Consider the following 23,229-nt stretch of genomic DNA (forward strand, 5'->3'; position numbering starts at 1 on the left):
ATGCCATCACAGCGGCTCAGCATTCCGCGCCCCCACGCTCAGACCTTCCTTTCGAATCCTCGCGACTCCAACGTTCGGAAACCATTGTCCTAACGTTCTCTCAGCCGCCGGAACTAGCTCAGAGCTCGCCTCGAACCCAGTTTAAGCTTGCCCCGCCCTCAGCCGGCCCACAGCTGTTAGTGTGTTTCGCTTTCTACTCCCATGGCAACCCGAGCACCGCTGCCTTGCCCTGAGGGATGCTCGGCCAAGAGAGCAGATACCCTGCATGGGGGATTGCTTGCAATTTACTCATCTGCTTTCTGGCTGGGGAAATTCCTTAGGCATCCTGTGCTAATGGCCTGGCACAGACTTAAATCTCATTCCTTAATATAACTGGAACATTACCTGGACTGAAATAGGCATAGACCGGAGAGGGATGGAGGCTTGGGAGATGCTGTGTTCCTGAAAGCTAAAGTCCTCTGGTCAGGAAAGTTCAGCGACACCTTTCTTCTGAGTCAAGATGTTAGCGCCTATATCCTGGTCCATTTCCAACTAAGTACGGCTTCCTGCCCCCAGAACAAGGTATCCCGCTTCCCTTTCTGTCCTAAATTGTTGTGCAATGCAGTGGCGCCCCCAGCCATACACGTTACTCATGGTACATACCCCATGGCAGGGATACCAACTCATCAGTGTTGGCCACTCCCAAAAGCAGTGGTAAGGAGGAGCAAGTTTTGCCTTGTGCCCCCTTCATCATGACAGAGGGGAGCAACACTGCAACCCCCATGCACCAGGTTGTAGTGCCACTCACTCAGTTTTGGCCCTACCACCAGTTGTCACGATAGCAGAGCCAAATCTGGGTAGGCGGTGTGGTGGACAATGCTGCTCCTCCTTGCTGCTGCTGTGGGGCTGGTTCCTGCACTAGGGCTTCCCCCTGGGCCAGCCTAACCTTGCCCTGCTGACAGCAGCCCCTGTCCCGTTTGTTGTGCCCAGGCTGCAGGACTCACTCAGCAACAGCCTGAAGACCTGCTGCAAGTATGGGGAGCTGCAGTAAATGTCCGCACTGGAGAGCCTGCTGGGAGAGGGGCAGTGGACAGTACCACATGAAAAATTTCTGGGGTGCTTTGTTGTTCTGCGCTGTTAACCAATAGCTCTGTTTACACACAAAAGAGTGCTACAATTCAGTGGTGAGTGATATGTTCCCATATATCCTTGACATGCCACATCCCTCCTGCAGATCTATTTATCGACCCAGGTTTTTATACGATTGCCCATTAGCATGGCATCTGAGCAGCTGAGTGTACAGTGCGTCTGTGTTTGGAAAGTCTTGGAAATAGGCAAAGGCTGGTTCTGTGCATCACTCAGATGTTTTTTCATAAAGAAGAGGGACGCTATAGTTGAAAGCCGGTATCAAGCGGAGTGCCCCAGGGGTTGGTCCTGGGGCCAGTTTCGTTCAACATCTTCATTAATGATCTGGATGATTGGAGGGATTGCACCCTCAGCAAGTTTGCAGATGACACTGAGCTAGGGGGAGAAGTAGATACGCTGGAGGGTAGGGATAGGGTCCAGAGTGACCTAGACAAATTGGAGGATTGGGCCAAAAGAAATCTGATGAGGTTCAACAAGGACAAGTGCAGAGTCCTGCACTTAGGATGGAAGAATCCCATGCACCGCTACAGACTAAGTGGCAGTTCTGCAGAAAAGGACCTGGGGATCACAGTAGACAAGAAGCTGGATATGAGTTAACAGTGTGCCCTTGTTGCCAAGAAGGCCAGTGGCATATTGGGCTGCATTCGTAGGAGCATTGCCAGCAGATCGAGGGAAGTGATTATTCCCCTCTATTCGTCACTGGTGAGGCCACACCTAGAGTATTGCATCCAGTTTTGGGCCCCACACTACAGAAAGGGTGTGGACAAATTGGAGAGAGTCCAGTGGAAGGCAATGAAAATGATTAGGGGGCTGGGACACATGACTTATGAGGAGAGGCTGAGGGAACTGGGCTTATTTAGTCTGCAGAAGAGAAGAGTGATAGAGGATTTGATAGCAGCCTTCAACTACCTGAAGGGGGGTTCCCAAGAGGATGGAGCTAGGCTGTTCTCAGTGGTGGCAGATAGAACAAGGAGCAATGGTCTTAAGTTGAAGTGGGGGAGGCCTAGGTTGGATATTAGGAAACACTATTTCACTAGGAGGGTGGTGAAGCACTGGAATGGGTTACCTAGGGAGGTGGTGGAATCTCCATCCTTAGAGGTTTTTAAGGCCCAGCTTGACAAAGCCCTGGCTGGGATGATTTAGCTGGGGTTGGTCCTGCTTTGAGCAGAGGGTTGGAGTAGATGACCTCCTGAGGTCTCTTCCAACCCTGATATTCTATGATTCTAAAAACCGCATTTAAGGAGACAGCTATTTTAGAGTCTAGTGCTGATGTGGACAGGTGTGACCAAGAACTCTGTTGCACTTTCTTGGAGTCTTTTGCTTCATAAATCTCACTGGCAATTAATTGGCCTCTCAGAGTTGGTAAGACAACTCCCACCTGTTTATGCTCTCTGTATGTGTGTATATATATCTCCTCATTATATGTTCCATTCTATATGCATCCGAAGAAGTGGGCTGTAGTCCACGAAAGCTTATGCTCTAATAAATTTGTTAGTCTCTAAGGTGCCACAAGTACTCCTGTTCTTCTTTCTACTGGCAGCTCTGGCTTTGTCTTTTATAGACCGTTTCATTGGTCCTGAGCCCTATATGTTATTTAGAAGGATATTTTTCATCTTTGCTATTATTCTTATGGGGTGGCCCAATAAGGTGACCTTAAGTAATTCACGAGGAAGAATTTTTCTTATGTTCTGTTATTCTGAGTGTTGAAATGAGAAAAATGACAATAACTGAAACAAAACTAAATGTGATAAGGTCAATGGCCATAATGCCATGTTGCCAGCAAAGCCCCATGCTCTACGTGCCCTTCGGCTTGCCAGCACATCCTCGCTTTTCTTTTTGTGAAATGGCAATAGAAATTGAACAAAATGTCAGTGGATTTGACCTTTGCAAGTCTGAAGGAGTTAAAATTGATAAGAGGAAAGTTGGAGACAGTGTAGTACTGGAGTAGCTTGCAACCCTTTACCTATTCCAGCAACCGGGACTTCTTCCCCCATGCCAATTTAAGATTTTAATCTGACATCATGGAGGACTTGTTAAAGTCAAACTCCTAGACCATCAAGTTATGTATAGCAAAATTGTTAGAAAAGATTATGATGCACTTTTAACAAGGTTGAGGGGGCTTGGAATTTCAGTTCAAGATGTGGTTTTAGGGAGAGAAGAATTTAGGGCTCCCTGATGTAGGGTTTTTTTTAGTATGAATAATTGACTTCAATTTCCCTTTAGAAAAAGGTTAGTTCTTATCTTCCAGTGATAACTGAGAGGAGGAAACCTTAAGACTATTCAGTAAGCAGGCAAAGAGATCAAAGAGATCTCAGCTTCTCCTATTTGATCTAAAACAGAGTTTACTGCACCTACACCCTAATCCCCTTTTATATTTAGATAGAGGTCCTGGAGCATATGTAAGGGCAGTTTTTGAGATAATGGAGGGAAATCCCTGGAGCCAAAGTCATTATTTTTGCATGAAATGTTTAATGCTAAACATAAATATTGAGAGAATTGAATTCCCAGGCCCTTGTAGACTTTACACTTGCACACCAGATCTTGCTTCACATCCAATTATTAAGAGCACGATCTTAAGTGAATAGAAAACTGATAGGAAAACTTTAAAGCGAAGACAATTAGAAGGCATTATTTTACAGTTAAAAGGAAAAAAAAGCATTTTTTGATACAAAACAAAGAAAAATGGGGCACATTAGCATCTCATCACAGACAGTACACTCCAGTGGGTCTGTAAAGGGGGAAACACAACTAAGGGAAATGACTTTCTGCCATGATGATCCAAGAGTGGATTGAAGTGTGAGTTCCTGTGGTGCACATTCATCAGTCTCTCTATTGTAATTCTCATGATTTACATCCTCACAGTCATGATTACATGGGGAAAAAATGATCTACAGCCTGGATGACTCCAAAAAGCTACATTCTTTGTCCAAATCCAATCAAGTTCCATGGCGGGCAGGACTTTTGATTTAGCATTAATTTAATATACGAGGCCCTGAAAATAACCCTCGTGGCTTTTGAAACCTCAGAGGTGAAAATAATGTTGCTTAAGTACTGAACAGCAGATTACCTCTGAAATCTTTTCATTGCTCACTCATGAGGGAGTTTAGCTTGAGTGAAGAATTGGACTCTACATCAGGATGGAATTTATTGCAAAATGTAATAAAATATAATTTCTTGGGCAAAATTTGGTTCTCATGAACACCAGGGCAAGTCTAGAGTAACTGCACTGGAGCTCTTTATGGATTTACTCTGGATTTACACTGTTGCATAATGGACAGCAGAATTTTGCCTCTCATCATTAGACTGCACACAAGTGAAATCCTCTTTGCATTTCTTTGAATGCATAGTAACAGCTATAGTAGAGGTTGCCAAAATGTTTCCACTCCGTGTGTGAAATCCTGGCTCCATTGAAGTCAATAGGAGTTTTGTCATTGACTGCAATGGGGCCAGGATTTTACCCTAAGAACTTATCTCCGGTTGCTCATAACTTTCTGAAACTTTGAGCTACTGAGCTGCATTTTTTACTGGTAACAAGAGTATTCAAATTGCAAATCAAAACTGCAAATTGTGTACACATTTAGCTGATTTGCATTCACATATGTGTGGGTACAACTGGTTGCAAAAAGGTTAAAACAAAAAAATCCTAGAAAAAATTCTCCAGAATTTCTTTCTATATTTCACTGAAATGTCAAACCCTTAAAAAAAAAAAATCTGGCCATCTCTAATGAACAGTAACAATTTGTGATTCAACCATTCAGAAGAACCAAACAGCTCATGGATATGTGGAAAGAAGAAATCAGGGGTTGCATGTTACTTAGCTACCACAGATTCAGAACATGAATTTTAATCAAAAACTTAAGCTGGATTCATTCAAAGAGACAAATGAACTAGAGTATTTTTATTAGCACACTACATATACAGATTAAAGCACTGTTCTTTTCTGTTAATTTTGTAACAATTAACCAATCATATTACACAGCTGATAGTGCCTTCCTATATTCTTGGGTGGTTTTCCTTTTAATCTTTCTAGTATGAACAGAAAACTCTAGTGATGATTGTGAGGGACAGATAAAGAATTACTGGGCTTGTATTAGTAAAGAGTGTGAGAACTGACAGGCCTGCAGTTTGCATAGGGGAAAAAATGATGGGGCATTTCAAAAATGCACTACATTGACTGAACAAATGGGATCTATTGGAATTCATGTAATTTTTGTCCCATTACAACTGCTCTGGGAGCCTGTTTGCAGTGAGATTCAGAAGACATTGGAATCTCTTTTTGTAGCTTTTGCTGAAACTAAACTTAGGTCTGGTCTATACTACCCGCCTGAATCGGCAGGTAGAAATTGACCTCTCGGGGATCGATTTATCGCGTCCCATTGGGACGCGACAATCGATCCCCGAATCGGCGCTCTAACTCCACCAGCGGAGGTGGTAGTAAGCGCCGCCGACAAAAAGCGGCAGAAGTCGATTTTTCCGCCGTCCTCACAACGGGGTAAGTTGGCTGCAATACGTCGAATTCAGCTACGCTATTCACGTAGCTGAATTTGCGTATCTTAAATCGACTCCCCGCTGTAGTGTAGATGTACCCTTAGAGTAGGTTATGGACATCTTTATACAATGTCTGTTGTGTACATAATGTCCTTCAAACAAACACCACTGGCATTTTATAATTCAAAGTTCTATAAAATTCTTACAAAAAGTAAACATTCCACAACATGTCAAAGCCTGAGATCTCACTTTACGTCAGTACTGACAGCACTCCATCATCTACAGCACTGTCTAGACTGATGAGATTTTTAGGGACATCTCCCATCACTGCAGTAATAGGGGCACTGCTTAAACCGACTGCTAATTTTTTAGTCCTCAAGTCATGTAATCCTGCTCAAAGAAATGGTTGGAGGTTTCCTTACAAATTTCAGTGTAGACAAGACCATCACATCGCTTTCAAATGCATCTGTAGAACTCACATAATGACCTTTTGAGGGGGCAGTGGACTCCACCAGTTTCTCTTTCTCAGTCAGCTTCTGTCCTTATTCGATCCAATCCAAATTATAGTTGCATTTAAAAAGTGTGTTGCCAGTTTAGCTACTAGATTTGGCAACTTTTTGGTTTCCCTAGTGAGAAAATAAGTGTCAAAGTGACCAGTGACAAATCTAGCAACTTTCACTGCCAATTACAGTGACATTCAGAGAAAGAAGTCACCAATATGTGTAGTCACAAAATCATACACAAGCAGCTCGATAGTGTTAATAAAATCCATTCTATGCTCTTCTTACTACTTTCTTTTGCACACCAAGTCAATGTCATTACGTCTCAACTGAGCATGTCTTGGGAAGGAATCACATTCCAGGGCTTCTTAGGCCCTGTCTCATTCCACCCCACCTTCCATCCGTGCAGCTCTCTTCGCTGGCTAACCTGCCTCCCCGGCCCTGCCTGCTTCATTAGCCATCTTTCCCTGCATCATAGGGTGTGCTACCTACTACAGAGCAGCGAGAAAGAACACATTTGGCTAAAAACAAACCCTGGCTAATGTGCTGCTCTCTTCAAAGTGCGCCTGGCTTTAGCAAGGTATTTAATTAGCCTCCACGAACTTCTTTTCCTCTCCTAAGCAGTATACCCAGATGTACAGACACTCTTTTCCCAACCTACGTATTAGATAATTTTTTTAACATTAGCTTTAATAAAATTTTTATATCAGTTCTTATAAAAAAAAAAGAAGAGCAGGGAAAAGATTTTATTAACACTATTGAGCTGCTTGTGAATGATTTTGTGACTAAACTCGCCTGGGCGCACGCGCAAACATATGTATATATAATTCTCTGTTGAATTCTCTGGAAATTTTGTTTAGTGACATTTTTGACTCCTTTTGAGTGCTTAAATAGCTACAAGTAGTGACTTTTCAAGGTTGGTCTGGTGACTTCCTGCCATATGGAGCTGGCAATATAGTTTAACTTTAAACTCTAGCCATTGTCTATTGTCACAAAAATAAAACTAAAAATCCTTGTAATATGGCAGCCCGTGCCTCCCTCTTCCCCCTAAAAATAATTAATAAATGTTAGGCTTGTTGCCAGAGACTCAGAAGAGACAATGAACATAAATAGCAAAAGAGGGCTCCTCAAAAGTTGAAGCGTTAAATGCAAAGATCAGACTAGCATGTTCTCTGAATGAGACAAAAATGTAGGGAGCTTGATGTAGGGTATACAAAGATACTGGAGTCGCCTAACTAAGAGGAACCTTGTAGGTGAAACACCTTAAAGATTTTAAAGATCATTTGGAAACCGGTGGAAGTCTCTCAGAAGAGGTATAATGTAATCTTGACACTTCTAATGAGTAGCCCTGCTGTGGGATTCTGAAGCAGCTGAAAATGATATAAAGAGTTAGTGGGAAGATCAAAGACAAGAAAAGAGCAGTAGTTGAGAAAGAGAATGACAAAATTATGTATCAAGGATTCTGTTTCTCCTTGAGATAACAGAGGTCTCAAGTTAGAAATATCCCTGAAAGGGCAATAAAAGGCTTTGACAACCTGATTGATGTGGGCATTACCACAAGTTCTGACATAAAATATGAGATGCTGCAGGTGCTTCATTTCTTCCCAGTGAAAACGATTAGCACAATGTAGTTTGCCCAGATATACTTGTGCAATGTTGTATTTATGTTTTCCATAAAATCATATGAATAGGTGCCTTTATAGTGAAATGTACCAGTTATTTTATATCTGTATGCTACTATGGGCATTTACATCAAAGCACTTTTTGACAAACTTCATGGCTAGGCAGGGTTTCAGTTCAACCATATGTGGCACATCTGCCTTTAATATTTGGAAAGTTCCTTAGTGATACTATTGATTTTAAGAAAAAGTTGTGTCCCTTGCTATTTACTGATATTACATATGTTGAATATGAAACAAGCTTTGGTTTAGATTACTGTAAGTGGCCTTAGCTACAGTATTAAGTATTTCTCTTTAAACAGATTGGATTCAAGTTTTGAGTTGAAAGGACACAATTTTGCTTGCCATTAATTTTTACTTGTATTTTCCAATTGGAAGCAGTTTCCATTTCAATCATTGTACCTACCAAGAGATCTGCATCACGGCCTTGGTGATCAATGAGTACACGAACGCTCTTGGCTTCAACTGTGCATTATAAATGGCACATCTGGCCAAATACTGAGCAATTTCTTGGCTCACCTTCTCAAGCACATTTATTGCACTGGAAATGCTGCCTGTCAGAAATGATTTTGTTTTCTTTCATTTCCTCTTCTTCTTCTTTGCAGTAGCACCTACGGGCCCCCCATTGGGGACCAGGGTCCCCTTTTGTTAGGTGTTGTACACATGAGTAAAACAGGGGCAGGTGCAAGAGAGGACAAGTTGCAAGAGAAAAATGGAGATGGGGTCAGGTACCTGAAAAGAGAGTCTATTTGCACAATTTAATAGTCTCAGTCATAGAAGTCACAGGTGGCCGTCAGCCTCGCCAATTTCTAATTTTCTCTTTTGGAAATGGTGCCACATGAAATAGATGCTCATTTGGTATTGGTTCACTTAGGGCCTGATTCTACACTCACTGAAGTCAATGGAAATAACCCAGCTGATTTCAGTGGGCTTTGACTCTAGCCCTTAAAGATCAAAACTGCATTGCACTAAGTACACCGGCTCCACCAGTGCCTATGGCTCATTTTAAATTAAATCAGCTTCATACAGTGCTTTGCACCTGATACTATGATTTCCTATTCCATCTATCTGCCTATTATTTTATTAAGGAGTTGTACCCTAAATTCACTTTTGAGTTTTAAGTCAGATAGACATAAATTGATTCCTATTGCCCTTGGTTACACATAAAACCCCCAAGTCTCTCCTGAGTAAGTAATATTTTTTTCTGTTGTTGCAGTCCAGTTACAATTGATCTATCTTCTGTACCAAATCCTCTTTAACTTCCTTCTGCTCCATGTAAAAGCCTTATAGACTTAAGATACTGCTGGGACAGCCACACAGAAATTTCTCAACATGCACTTTAAAAAAGTCTCTTCAGTCTCTGTGTTTCTGTGATGGTTCCTTGCAAATCAAGTGGATTTAATAAGCACTCAGGAGGAGGCAGGTTTGTTAGGAGAGAAGGCACAGCACTTTTATTAATGACAGAAGCACCCAGCTCAGTCTGAACATGCTCAGACTTCTAAGACCTCTAGTTTGCACGGACATAATATTAGCATAATCAGTCTCATGCTAACGTTACATCCTGTCATACAAATAACTTTATACTTACACTTACACATGGTACAGACTCGGTCTCACTTGGGCAAAACTGGATGAAAAGCCCATCTCAGAGCACTCAGCTGTTTCTACCCTAGATCCTTTGCTTGAATGGTTACTGAAGTTAGACACGTCAGCCTAGAACCATTGGATTTCATTTCAGACATATTTATAGTCCCAGACTCCCAAATGATCAACTCACTCCAAAATAACTAGCCTGCAGATGACAGAAATGTCAACAAGGGAAAAAGAAAGAAATCAGATTCAAAAAAAGGAGCTCACTGATCTTATGTCATAATATTGCAGCAGCTCACACAGGCCCTTGTGAGAAAGGCATGATTTTTAATATTTGTGTAGACAGACTTCCTAAGCAGAGCTAAAGCAGAAAATGTTGCTGTTTTTAAATGGGAAGCTTTGTGAGGGATCCGTTTAGGAGTTTTAGCAAGGAAACTTTCTCAACGTCATTGATGGTGAACGAGGAGTTCGGAAGCTTAGCTATTAAACCTGCAATATTTTCATCATGGCAATTCACAGTTATCTGGGAATTATGTATACTGTTAGCAATACATTTATATATATATATTTTAAAATGCTTGTTGCTTTATTTGCAAATATATATGAAAGATTCAGCAAAAAGGAAACATTACAATGTATGTGTGTGTATGATATCTGGGAGGTGGGACAAGCAAAATCTTTCTTGGGGAAGAGAGAAAGTGAGTGACGTTTGAGAGCTGAAAGGTGTAGTGGTGGGATTTGGGGGAAAGCGGAATGAACGACTGAAGATTTTGTGAGGAGGGGAAGGTGGACTTTTGGGAGAATGATAAATGATGTGGAATTTTGGTGGAGATGAGCGTTTTCAAGGCAGGAAGAGAAGAAGGAAGAGAATCTGCCTTAAAGATACTTGTGAAGCATTTTCTTTTGTGCAATTTGTTTGTTTTGGAATGTGCCAGATTTCATTAATTAATTTCCTCTTGGAAAATGTCCTCCAGGCCTCACTACAAGGGCCTGATCCTTTTCCTTGATGAATGCCCCTGAACATCAGCTTGAGTTGCTTTCCTTCATGTCTGCAAATTACTCAGGGGGGCTGATCCTTTGAAGTGCAGAACACCTTCAACTTCTGTTCATTTTAATGGGAGGTGAAGGGGCTCAGAACCTTGCCGAATAGACTCTAATTTGGGGGCTGGTCAAAAGACACTGTGAACCACTTTGTACCTGCCAATCAGGCCTTGTCACGATAGTTCTCCCCAGCCACTCTTTACCACTGTTCCAGAACACGTCTGCCCCCATCTCCCATACACAGAGTTGGCATATAGACAGCTGTCAGTCCCTTCTCCTGAGAGTGTGGAGTTTGGAAGAGTGAGCTGGATTCCATTCCGGCTCATCAACAGAATTGTTAACAATATTCCGATTGCTCACCAGTATCTCACCTCTGTTACAAATCTCCCCACATGCTTGTTTGTATTCCCAGAAGCTTGTCATTTAACCAGTCATATTTTTATTCCTGATGAAATAGAGAAAATAAAAATAAATGGTTTTCAAAAGAAAAAAAATTGAAAAAAAAAATTCTCTTTTACTTGCAAATAGAGCAAATTTAATACATGACTCATTGAGACACAGGAAATGTGGAAGTCCATGGTGACACTTTTACAGAGTCCCTTTCAAAACAGGACAACACTTTGCCTTCTTTCTGGAAGGAATTTTCCATTAATATTTCAATGGCTTTTAGCTCCTTTATAAAGTACCATTTTAGAAGGAAATTACAAAAAACAGGCTTATCATTTCATACTGAAATTATAAATCTGACATGCAAGACAGAGGCAATCATTTTCTACATCTTCACATACCTTCCAGTACAACTTTCAGTACTGTCAACTCTTCTGACTTTCGCAAAAAGAAGAACAGGAGTACTTGTGGCACCTTAGAGACTAACAAATTTATTAGAGCATAAGCTTTCGTGGACTACAGCCCACTTTATCTCTCAACAACTCTCATGGTGATTTATTTGATGCCCCAGATCCTGGAATCATGTGATTGTAAGAAAATCATAATTTTTTTTTAAATTAATAGAGATATTCTATCTCCTAGAACTGGAAGGGACCTTGCAAGGTCATTGAGTCCAGCCCCCTGCCTTCACTAGCAGGACCAAGTACTGATTTTGCCCCAGCTCCTTAAGTGGCCCCCTCAAAGATTGAACTCACAACCCTAGCTTTAGCAGGCTAATGCTCAAGCCACTGAGCTATCCCTCCCCCCTAAAAAAAAAAATGTAAGTTTCTAGCCTTCATGGTTGTGAAGAAAAGCTTGAAAATATGACTCAGAAACCAGAAGGCAAATAAAAAGAATCAATCAATCAATTAATTAATTAATTTATCACAATTTCATGATTTTGGGGCAGGCTGACTCATGATTTTTGAGTGCTTGGGGTCAGCAATACTGAACTCTGACAATGAGACTGTACAATACAGATGATGATGATATTTTTGATCTATCAGGCATGGCAACAAAGATGAAGGTGCCCTGCCAAAACTAGTGCAATAACTATAGGAATAGCTTTTTCTGTCATTCGTCAGTACTTGGTATGAGACTTGCAGAAATTAATCAACTTCGGGGCAAAAGGTGAGTGAACTTAAGCTGCCAACTTGCACCTGGTCTATAAGATTATGACAGGACTTGGTTTGGTTTGTTCCATATGAGGCTGCAGGGGTTTTTGGAATAACCTCCTCTGTTTTGGCCTTCCACCACCTGTTAATATCAGGTACAAATCTTAGCTAGAAGCAGGAAAAAAGTATCCAGATTTCCTGTTAGTTAAAGAGAAAGTTAAAAGGCAAAGCAGCAAACCCCAGAAATAATAACACTTAAAGGACCAAACACTTAAAGGACTTTCCTATTTTCTAGAGAAAGTTTGCCAAGCAATTTTTGTAACTGCTGAAGTTTTGGCAACCACTATTTGCGAATCAGTTTAACCATGTCTATAAATATGAAAGTAATGCACACATGTAAGTAGTTGTGCATCCTTTCAGAAGAAAAATGTTGGTACCAATGCATTCTGTGTGACTTTGGATGCTAAATTATTATTCTCTGTAAGCTCTCTGGGACAGGGACTATCTTTTTTCTCTGTGTTTATCCACCATCTAGCACAATAGGGTCCTGGTCTATGCAGAGGCTCCCAGGAACTACTGCAATAAAAATAGTCCATCAATAATAAACTGTTCATACAAAAATCTATGTTTGTGCAGACGTAATTTTCCACTTAAAAGATAGGAAATGGCAAGGTTCCACATGGATCATGAAAAACTATCATTTACTATATGTTTATACAACGTCTACCACAGTGGGTCCCTGACCTGGCTGGCCTCTAGGCACTATTGCAATATCAATGTTAAATAGTAATAAGAATGATCATTTACATTATTTTCATGACCACTGTGACACAATATATTTCTATTGCTTTGCTTCTTCCTACAAACTGTATGAGATAAAGTAGCATTTTTTTCAGGTGAAAGCTGATTAGATCTATTTCTATCACAGCTTGTTCTGATTGGTACAGGTTACTAATTTTGTTGATAAGTAATGTCTGATGGTTTCTAATGTGGACAATCTGCTAGTGTCTGTGTTGAGGCTACAAACACACTTTGCTTTGATATTCCAGACAGTTAAGGCCCACTTTTTTAATTCATGTAGCACTCTAATCCACATAGCACTGTCTCTTTCCATTGCATACTAAAGTCCAAATCCTGAGGACACTTATGTGGCTAAAAGCAGCTTCAAAGTTTTGGTAGGGGGCCAAAGCAATGGAGGCCCCTGCACAGAGGGACTTGGCAGAGCTTCCGGGGTGCACTCCAGACCAGTGAGGGGCTGTGTCACCCTTGCCCTGCAACCTGGAGCGCCTCACAATGCTTTGCTAAGATGCAGATCTGTTCCTACTCCCCTTCCTTGCCAAAAAGAATGGTCATTTGAGAGGTGATTTCCCATCAGCTTTGATGTCACCTGCTAGAGGCATCAACTTGTCCTTTGTCTTTGAGAAACTAGTTTATCCAGACTTGTCTGGTTAGCACATTTCAGACCTAATTTTCGCATACGTTTATAACTTTACATATAATGTTACTACACACATTTCATCATGCTATTATTGATGAGTAAGATATTAGTTTTCAAATGATACCTCACAAGGCATATTTTGTACAAAGATTATTACAATAGTGTGTAGGGTGTGAATACAGGGGTGCATTCAATCACAGCGCTGTCTCTTTCCATTGCACACTAAAGCTAAAGTCCAAATCCTGAGCACAGTTCCATGGCTAAAAGGAGCTTCAAAGTTACGGGTCTTCTGCACTAGGGGGCCAAAACAACAGAAGTCCCTGCACAGGGTCTCTTGGCATCACTTGCATGCTGCGGAGAAGATCACTATGATGGGACTCCATATCTTGTGCAGAGGAAACAATGTGGGAATGTCAAGGGTGGCCAGTGGGTCCTGCACAACATGAATCCATTTGGCCACAGAGCTTAGGAGCTACAGCAAGTCAGCTCTTCTACTCATTCCATATACTTTAGTAGTGGTCACATCCCAGCTTCATTACTGGACAAGTGAAAGAGAAGTTACAGTGCTAGTGGCGGGAGGGTAACCAGATTTCCTGATTTTATAGGGACACTCCCGATATTTGGGGCTTTATCTTATATAGATGCCTATTAGCCCCCACCCCCGTCCCAATTTTTCACACTTGCTGTCTGGTCACACTAGCTGGGGGAGTGAGGATTCTTTCTCTTCCAACCCCCTCACATAGTTTCCTCATGCAAACTCTTTACCTTAACCTTTGCTTGCCTGGTCAGGAATTGGGCCTGAGTCATCAAAGGAAAAAATAATGAAACTTCTTCAGTGAATTGTTTTTATTTACCACAATGAGATTTTGGTTTTGTAGATGTTGTATGTGCAGTTTCTCTATTGGAGGGGTAAGAAACAACAAGGACAATAGATTATCGGGGTCACTTCTTCCACCTTTACTCATGTTGAGATATATCTGACTATGCAAAAAGTCCCACTGATGAGGCTGCTCATGGAGTAAGGTGAGAAAGGGTAGCAGAATCAGGCCCATTATAATTAATAATGCTTAGCAGAAAACATGTTATTGCTTGTGGGGAGGGAAGTGGGAAATTTTTTATTATTTGAGTGTTAATTGGTAGTAAGTGAAGGTTCGCTATATTATGCCAGCAGATGTTGCTTTATGACTACATTAATGTTAATGATTTCCTCCTGCTGCATGTGAAAACTATTTAATCTATTTCTAGCTCATTGTATAGCTTGCCTCCTGTTATTGGAGCTCCAGTTGTTTTTCTGAGTGTCACCCAAGTGGGGTGGGTATTTTGTATAGATGTTCTATAGGTAATTTAGTAGGAGTTGCAATTACTACATTCCATTTATAAAATATTCCTTTTGCAACCTCTAGTTACATAGGGCAAGAGTCTCAAAGGTAAATGAAAGATGAAATCAATGGAAGTTAGGAGCATATATACTTTTGGGGATCTGGGCCATAGGCGTCAATGGTTAAACTTAATAAGTTAAAGATCGAAGGAAATGACTAAGAACGGCAGCTTTTCTGGCTGCAAAGCCTTCTTCAGAATTAGATAATCTTTCCAAAATTGCTTGTGCAACTGCTGATAATGGTAACTGGGGCCCAAATGTTTATTCTCTTATTGTTGAAATCTCTCTATTTTTCCTGCATGCCATTAAAAAAGCACCACCATGGGATTCAAGAAAGAATTTCCAAGCAGTCTGAAGCATGGGCTGAACAGGTGTTAAAACTGCGTTCATTGGAGCAAGGTATACTTTGGCCTCATCAAACCAATGCAAGCATTAAAAAGGCAGTCAGGGGGTAAACCAATGACAGCTGAAGAGTTTGGAGTCATCTCACATTTTTGTTGTTATTCTATATTCATTTTTACTGTGTTATTATTCATGTATCTGGCACTGCAAACGTACATGATACCATCTAGCAGTAGGCAATTGTTATCTGCCCCAAAGGACCTATAATCTTATTATTAATGATTAATGTATATTGTACTAGCACCTAGCAGCCTCAGTTAAGGATCAGGGCCAACTGTACATACGTTGCATTGCTGAATCACCTTCACTGTGATTGGATTAGTAGGAAAGATGTGGGTGGTTCCAGTCCTACTCTCTCATCCAGGCAAACCATGTGCTACATTCAGTGCAGAAATTGCAATGAGAAGGGCAACAGATGTAGATGAAATGGTTTCTCTGCCTTTCCAGAGTTACTTCTGTAAAGGCAACTGCATGCCCCTGTAGGTTGTAGTTGGGTACAGGTTTTTTTGATGGAAGCCTACATTTGCCATGTCTTTAGGCATCTGTAGCATTTTATAGGGGCAGCAATGCCATCTGCTGCTCTACTACACACTGTTGGCACTGTCAGGATTGTCTGTGACCACTTATTAGAGATTTCCCTGCTTATATAGCACTTGAGGTCTTCTAAATATCTGGCCCACACAGGTATAGTGAAAAACAGATGGGGAAATTCTGGAAGGCTGTCAGATACTATGATATTGATGGTGTTACAAGAACGTTACAAAACAGAATGGAATATTACAGAATGGGATGTGCCCATTGCAGCATGAATGAGTCTCAGAATAAGAGGCTGTTCAGTAATTTGTTGAAGGATAAGAGAGTGGGCATTTGGCCTGTGCAGTATAAATAAGCTATTCGAGGAGTATGAGACAGCATTGAGAGAAACATGGAGTCGGGGAAGAACAAGGTGATAAATGAGGCAACGAGGAATCAGATCCTACGTAGGTCAGATCCTAAGGCAGAGGTTGAAGGAGATGAAAACAGAGAAAGAGGGACCCTCCTCCACATATACCCCATAATATGGAGTGCCCCAGACATTGGAAGTGATTATGGCCATGAAATATTCCAGCATCTTGTGAACTATGGAAGAAACACCATGTTTCAAAAGGCACTGGTGAGCATGTATCACTCTCCATACTTTAATAACAATACCGGTAAGAAATTCATAAACCTCCATTTTGGTGATTTATTTCAACAAGGAGATGGACACAGAACAAAAACCAAAGCATCACGTGAGACTAGGGGGATACGTTCATATTCTCATGTCAGTTAAAGAGAACTGAAATCACGGTCAATTCATTTCAGTGTAGGTGGAGCTGGTAGTGTCATCTATAGATCAGATTGCCTAACAATTTCCATCATAACTCCCTGTGTTCAGTTGCATAAAACTTTGCCAAAAACTTTAATCATTTGGGCTGAGATTTACCAGGCCTGATGTCTGCCTCAGGCTGATATTTTTTTCCCCATATCAACTAAAATAGCTCAGCCATTTCCAAGCATGATGTTAGAGAACAATATGTTGTTTTGACCCTGCTAAAAAATTCTCAGCTGTTCCATGGAGATGCTCTAGCACAGGGGTCGGCAACGTTTGGCACGCGGCTCGGCAGGGTAAGCACCCTAGTGGGCCGGGCCAGTTTATTTACCTGCTGACGCGGCAGGTTCGGCCGATCCCAGCCCCCACTGGCCGCGGTTCGCCATCCCGGGCCAATGGGAGCGGCGGGAAGGGGCGCAGGCGAGGGATGTGCTGGCTGCGGCTTCCCACCGCCCCCATTGGCCCGGGACGGCGAACCGCGGCCAGTGGGGGCTGCGATCGGCCGAACCTGCCGCGTCAGCAGGTAAATAAATTGGCCCGGCCTGCTAGGGTGCTTACCCTGGCGAGCCGCGTGCCAAACGTTGCCGACCCCTGCTCTAGCATCTCCATACCCTGGAGCAGGGATTTATAATTTGGTGGGGGGTTGCCCTAGTGTCAGAGATGTAATTTTTATTAGGTGTGTGGAAATCTGCCCAAGGTATAAGCCTTTGAAACTCTCATATAGCACATGCTCAGTAGAGGTTTATTCGAGTTTGGTCTCGACATTTTCTGAAGATTCCATCTGTACAGAGGATGCTCCAGCCCCACACAGCTCCTACATACTGACTAGATTTGGCATGTACCATCCCCACAGAGCTACCAAGCGTGCTCCATCCTGGAGCTGCAGGCACTGAGCAGGATTGCCCCTGCAATTGTTCCTCTGGGAGGCTGAATGCTCAAGCTGTGGTACCAATCACTGCAACTGAGAGTAGGGAGGCTGTTTCTCTGGTGTTCTAACTGCTCCCTCCGCACAGCGGGCATGCCAGGCACTCCATGTAGCCCGACTCAAACATAGAGGGGTGAAGAGCAGAGCGGTGAGGTGACAGAACAGGAAGAGGGGATGGAAGCTGAGTAGATAGCATCAAAGGGGACAGAAGCTGGAGGGAGAGAATGAGGATAGGCACTGGGGGGGTGATGAGGGGGACAGGCCATGGGGACAGAGCAGCAGGGTCTATATCTACTGGAGAACACTCCCTTCCAGAACTTGGAATTGAACCCAATTGATTCCTGAGTCTGAACATTCCTCTGCAGTTAGCCAATAGCTGTGAAACCCATTGGTAAACTGTCATCTCTTTCCTCTATAATGCTATTTCACATAAAGGACAACAGCCTATTGCTGCTACCAGCTACCCTGTTACCTGAAGTAGTAAAGGTCTGGCTGTGGTTCAAGGGTCTAAACCTATGTGGGTGTCAATATGATGGAATAGCTGTGTTTTCATTTTGCTTTTCCCAATACGTAGGAAATTACATTAAAAAAAACCAAACCAAACCCTACTTTAAAAGAATGTTAAGGTTGCAAAGTCAAACTCAAAAATCAGGAGATACTAGAATTAAGAGTGCCTGTTCATCTAAATAACAGGAGTCTCTTTTTTGGGAGGTTTCCATCATGTGTTGTCATTTAATTGTGCTATTTCAGTACTTTCATAGGTTTGTAATGTTTGTCTTCATGTTTCTTTGCTTAACACTATTAGAAGTAGCACTGTTTACAGTATGTTGTCTAGTAAATCCTAGTGAGACTAAATTTTAAGGCCTCTTTAGCTCAGTCAGTTTTATAGCTTGGATAAAACTAAATTGTTAGATTTTAGTAAACCTGGTCCTTATTATTTCTGGAACTGGTTGGATAATGAATTAAATTAGTACTGTGTGGCCATCACATGTTGTTTGATAAGTGTTCCATTTTAATTAAGAAGTAGCTAATGGATAATTAATAGAGAGGATTACACACTGAGCTAATTTGATTATTTTAAAATTTAGAATGTACAGGCTCACATAAATCACTATTAGGGGTTTCTTAATAAACTGAAACCTCAATTTTCTCAATGTCAATCAAAACTGGAACTGATGACATTCCTCATCAACCCACTGATACCTGTTCCGCCGGCCCTGGTTGCTTCTTAGGCAGGATCCCTGTATTCAGAATGTGGGCCAAATTCAGACCTGCTGTAAGTGGGTGTGCTTCAGTGAGGTTCAGGCAGGTCTCAGTTAGACCCTGTATGTGCATTGCCTGCCTTGATCTCTGAGAATCTCAGCTACTTCCTTCTGTTCACAATTTTCACAGTTCTGGCCAGAGGACCCCATTTAACTAACAGAGAACAGCATTCAAGTGTCAGGCACCTTGTGCAGCCTCTGTGCAGTCCAGACTGAACTGCAACCCCTATCTCAGGATGTGCAGGGGCTGCTCCAGCTCTAGTCTCCTGGGGGCACCCAGTGCTCTAAAGGGGCTGCAGCGGAGCAGGCAGAAAGTGAGACAAGTTACTGCTCAAGATGTGCTGAGGGCATAGGAAGATATTAAACATAAATCTAGTATCTATTTCCCCCATTCCTGATTAAAATAAAGATCAGTGACTGAAGGAAATATTAACCAAGGCCAACTTGCTAGAAACTAAAAGTCATTCCTACCTGAAGACTGAAGAGATAGAAAGTCTAAGGAGTTTAATTTTCATGTCCTATTTATATACACCTGATAGCACAGCAGTGAATTTGTTGCCATGAGTACAAGATCTGGGATGTAACAGCACAAACAGGGAAATCTCTGAAAGACGGGTCACGCCATAGTAGACATCAAACATTTTTCCTCAGCTTGTGAACACAGTATATTTCACACCACAGAGGATAAACAGAAGTAGAGTGTAGCACTTATCAATCATGGTGATTTGCATTTTCGAAGCACTTTACAAATGTGAACTAAATAATCTTCACAACACTTCTGATGAGTAAGTATTATTATACCCATTGCATAGGTGAGGAAATAGGCACAGAAGTGTGGTGCCAAAGATAACTGTGCAGAGAAGTAAACGGTTTCCTTCGCCAAGGGCAGACCTCACCTCTCTTCCCGACACGCCTGGCTTCAAGACATCAAAGTCATCGTTCCAGCCCAAGGATCCACTTTCCTGGCAGGTGGGCTTCTCGTGTTCATTCTAGGAGTGGCTTGGGCAGCAATCGGTAGAGGTTGCCTGGAGGAAGGACCCCGTAGCCAAAATGGGAAGGGAAGGCCAACAACGAAGGTGGGATTCAAACCCACGCATGCAGAGCACAATGGATTAGCAGTCCATCGCCTTAACCTCTCAGCCACCTCATCAGCTGAAAGGCAGGCCCTAGACACTGGCTCTCCTTGGATTGGCCAACGCTGGCCACCCGACGCAGAATGAGACACCTTAGGAAGGGTAGGCTGCCAGCGCGCCGGTGGTGTAGAGGCATCATGCAGGATTCTCATTCCTGCGAGCCGGATTCGCGTCCCAGCTGGCGCAAACCTGCTGGGCCCTTCGGCCGTGTAAGGTTTTTCTCTTGCTTTGGTGCCTCGAAGCGTCCTCGGGAGAGGGAGAAAAGGCCCAGAGCAGTAACTCCGTAATCTGACCCCCCCCACCCCCCATAAAAAAGAAGGGAAGGCTCGAGACCAAGGTTCACTTCTAAGCGGCCTGTCGGAGGAGCGGTCCTAGGGTTTTACCATTCAGCCAAGCAGGACGTCGAGGTCCCTGCCGTCCTATGGCAGCCAAAGCCAGGCACCCAAGCCAGCTGGAGAAGAAGTGTCAGTCAAAGCCTGTGCGCTTGCCAGTAGCGCTGAGGCCTGTTGTGAGATTCCTCTTCTTTCGAGCCTGACGGGAGACCCATCTGGCCCGTCTGAGAGGCACTGTGGCATTGTCCCGCTTGGGAGTGCTGTGAGAGCTGGGGTCACCTCTTGCCCAGGCCCTTGCTGGAAGGGCTCAGCTTGCAAGAGCCCTGGCACCTTGTGGCTGTCTAGTGATGGATGCCAAAGATGTCTTCTCTCCTCCAAAGTTCCAGGACCTTCTTTCAAGGGGCAGGATGACCTTCTGCTCTTCTTCCCTTCCTCTGCGCTTCCCAACCCCCCAGCTGATTTCTATGGAAACGAGGCTTCCCTTGCTTTTGCTCCCCCCTTACTCCATTTCTTTGGAGACAGGGAGCTAGCTGCCTCCCCTCCTGTTTGGGGTGGGGGGAAAGCCTGCGTCTCCCTTGCTTTGCTCCCAGACTGTAAAGCAGAAGATCAGGGAGTCTTCCTAATTCCTCAGCTAGTCTTAAGACCTCCATTTCACCAGGATATTCATCAGCAGTGTGGAGAGGCTTCCAGAAAAGACCTTGCTCAATAGCCTTTCAGACTACAGTCTTATCTGATACAATCAGTTGAGTCAATTCTTTATGACTTGAAGTTCACACCCCCATCTTTCTAGACCAGCCAGCCTTGGCAATGTAAAGTATAACCCAGACCAAGCTTCTCTCTCCTGCTGGGTGGAGACGTGTGCTCTCTTCTCCTCTTCTGCTTGTTAGCTTGAGAGCTTTCTCTACCACCTATGTCAATAACCCTTGATTCTCTCTGCCTGACAAGCGGGCTGCTCAGAGAAGCAAACGGTTTCCTTTGCCTAGGGCAGACCTCTTTTCCCAACTCCCTATGAGATGCCTGGCTTCAAGACATTGCAGTCATTGTTCCAGCCTCTAGCCAGAACTCTTCATACACACCAGGGGCGTACAGCAGCGGGCAAGAATCAAGGACTTCTTGGTTTTTCAAGGAAACATTCCGGGACACCGTTAAGATGCAGATTGAAAGCATAGTACATCTGAATTGGTCTGGAACTTGTTTCCTCAGGCGAGTGAGCCCCTACTCCTTCTGGCACTCTCTTAGGAGCCCAAGGATTCACTTTCCTGGCAGGTGGGCTTCTCGTGTTCATTCTAGGAGTGGCTTGGGCAGCGGTTGCCCGGAGGAAGGACCCTGTAGCCAAAATGGGAAGGGAAGGCCAGGCCAAGCCAACGACGAAGGTGGGAATCGAACCCACGCGTGCAGAGCACAATGGATTAGCAGTCCATCGCCTTAACCTCTCGGCCACCTTGTCAGCTGAAAGGCAAGCCCTGGACACTGGCTCTCCTGGATTGGCCGACGCTGGCCGCCCGACACAGAATGAGATGCCTTAGGAAGGGTAGGCTGCCAGCGAGCTGGTGGTGTAGAGGCATCATGCAGGATTCCCATTCCTGCGAGCCGGATTCGCGTCCCAGCTGGCGCAAACCTGCTGGGCCCACGGCTGTGTAAGGTCTTTCTCTTGCTTTGGTGCCTCGAAGCGTCCTCGGGAGAGGGAGAAAAGGCCCAGAGCAGTAACTCCGTAATCTGACCCCCCAACCCCCATAAAAAAGAAGGAAGGCTCGAGACCAAGGTTCACTTCTAAGCGGCCTGTCGGAGGAGTGGTCCTAGGGTTTTACCATTCAGCCAAGCAGGACGTCGAGGTCCCTGCCTTCCTATGGCAGCCAAAGCCAGGCACCCAAGCCAGCTGGAGAAGAAGTGTCAGTCAAAGCCTGTGCGCTTGCCAGTAGCGCTGAGGCCTGTTGTGAGATTCCTCTTCTTTTGAGCCTGACAGAAGACCCGTCTGGCCCGTCCGAGAGGCACTGTGGCATTGTCCCGCTTGGGAGTGCTGTGAGAGCTGGGGTCACCTCTTGCCCAGGCCCTTGCTGGAAGGGCTCAGCTTGCAAGCGCTCTGGCGACTTGTGGCTGTCTAGTGATGGATGCCAAAGATGGCTTCTCTCCTCCAAAGTTCCAGGACCTTCTTTCAAGGGGCAGGATGACCTTCTGCTCTTCTTCCCTTCCTCTGCGCTTCCCAACCCCCTGCCGATTTCTATGGAAATGAGGCTTCCCTTGCTTTTGTTCCCTCCTTACTCCATTTCTTTGGAGACAGGGAGCTAGCTGCCTCCCCTCCTGTTTAGGGGCAGGGAAGCCTGCGTCTCCCTTGCTTTGCTCCCAGACTGTAAAGCAGAAGATCAGGGAGTCTTCCTAATTCCTCAGCTAGTCTTAAGACCTCCATTTCACCAGGATATTCATCAGCAGTGTGGAGAGGCTTGCAGAAAAGACCTTGCTCAATACCCTTTCAGACTACAGTCCTATCTGATACAATCAGTTGAGTCAATTCTTTATGACTTGAAGTTCACCCCCCCACCCCCGTCTTTCTAGACCATCCAGCCTTGGCAATGTAAAGTAAAACCCAGACCAAGCTTCTCTCTCCTGCTGGGTGGAGATGCCGTGCTCTCTTCTCCTCTTCTGCTTGTTAGCTTGAGAGCTTTCTCTACCTCCTACATCAATGATCCTTGATTCTCTCTGCCTGACGAGCAGGCTGCTCAGAGAAGCAAACGGTTTCCTTTGCCTAGGGCAGACCTCTTTTCCCAACTCCCCATGACACGCATGGCTTCAAGACATTGCAGTCATCGTTCCAGCCTTTAGCCAGAACTCTTCATACACACCGGGGGCGTACAGCAGCGGACAAGAATCAGGGACTTCTCGGTTTTTCAAGGAAACATTCCAGGACACCGTTAAGATGCAGATTGAAAGCATAGTGCGTCTGAATTGGTCTGGAACTTGTTTCCTCAGGCCAGCGAGCCCCTACTCCTTCTGGCACTGGGACGCTCTTAGGGGCCCAAGGATCCACTTTCCTGGCAGGTGGGCTTCTC

At 43.8% G+C, this 23,229-nt stretch overlaps 2 non-coding genes across 2 annotated transcripts; both read right to left on the reverse strand.

Annotated features, from left to right (window-relative positions):
* Positions 1-19,788: 19,788 nt before the first annotated feature.
* Positions 19,789-19,870, reverse strand: TRNAS-GCU (transfer RNA serine (anticodon GCU)). Its single transcript has one exon. It is a non-coding gene; the product is annotated as a tRNA-Ser (tRNA).
* A 1,680-nt stretch (positions 19,871-21,550) lies between these two features.
* Positions 21,551-21,632, reverse strand: TRNAS-GCU (transfer RNA serine (anticodon GCU)). The gene has a single exon. It is a non-coding gene; the product is annotated as a tRNA-Ser (tRNA).
* Between the last annotated feature and the right edge of the window lie 1,597 nt (positions 21,633-23,229).

This window comes from Malaclemys terrapin, chromosome 1 (genome assembly GCF_027887155.1).
Source record: "Malaclemys terrapin pileata isolate rMalTer1 chromosome 1, rMalTer1.hap1, whole genome shotgun sequence".
NCBI classification, from domain to species: domain Eukaryota; kingdom Metazoa; phylum Chordata; order Testudines; family Emydidae; genus Malaclemys; species Malaclemys terrapin.